The sequence below is a fragment of the Cariama cristata genome, unplaced genomic scaffold, assembly GCF_000690535.1.
Source record: "Cariama cristata isolate BGI_N322 unplaced genomic scaffold, ASM69053v1 scaffold15058, whole genome shotgun sequence".
NCBI classification, from domain to species: Eukaryota; Metazoa; Chordata; class Aves; order Cariamiformes; family Cariamidae; genus Cariama; species Cariama cristata.
In genome coordinates this window covers 5,553-6,184 of record NW_009630764.1, presented here as the reverse complement: position 1 = coordinate 6,184, position 632 = coordinate 5,553, and the positions used below count along the sequence as shown (strand labels likewise).

Below are 632 nucleotides of genomic sequence, written 5' to 3'. Positions count from 1 at the left end.
CGTGTAATATAATGTACTGCATCTCACATCTCTGCTGTAATAAACTTAACAATAGTGTTCGCATTTCTCAAAAAATTGAGCGCTACATTTAAGTGATATTTAATTTGCTGAAAGCTGTAAAGTAACAGCAATTTCAGACAAATTACTAATCACTGCAAGCTTTGATGACTGTAGTTTAATAATTTATTTCAAGTTTATCTGCTGCTTTTTAAGTAATTTTCACACCTAAGACCAACACACTACTGTGTTAAAGCTCTTTCAAGGACCTCAAAAAATTGAGCGCTACATTTAAGTGATATTTAATTTGCTGAAAGCTGTAAAGTAACAGCAATTTCAGACAAATTACTAATCACTGCAAGCTTTGATGACTGTAGTTTAATAATTTATTTCAAGTTTATCTGCTGCTTTTTAAGTAATTTTCACACCTAAGACCAACACACTACTGTGTTAAAGCTCTTTCAAGGACTATGTGGGTGGCTCTTAAAAGAGCCTTTGGGTTAAAACAGAGCAGAGGAGAGGCTCTACTTGGAGCTGGTGTACTTGGTGACGGCCTTGGTGCCCTCGGAGACGGCGTGCTTGGCCAGCTCGCCGGGCAGCAGCAGCCGCACGGCCGGCTGGATCTCCCCCGCCGT

The 632-nt window shown here is 39.9% G+C and overlaps 1 pseudogene; it reads right to left on the bottom strand.

Annotated features, from left to right (window-relative positions):
• Window positions 1–521: 521 nt before the first annotated feature.
• Window positions 522–632, bottom strand: part of LOC104165920 — a 376-nt pseudogene continuing 265 nt past the window's right edge.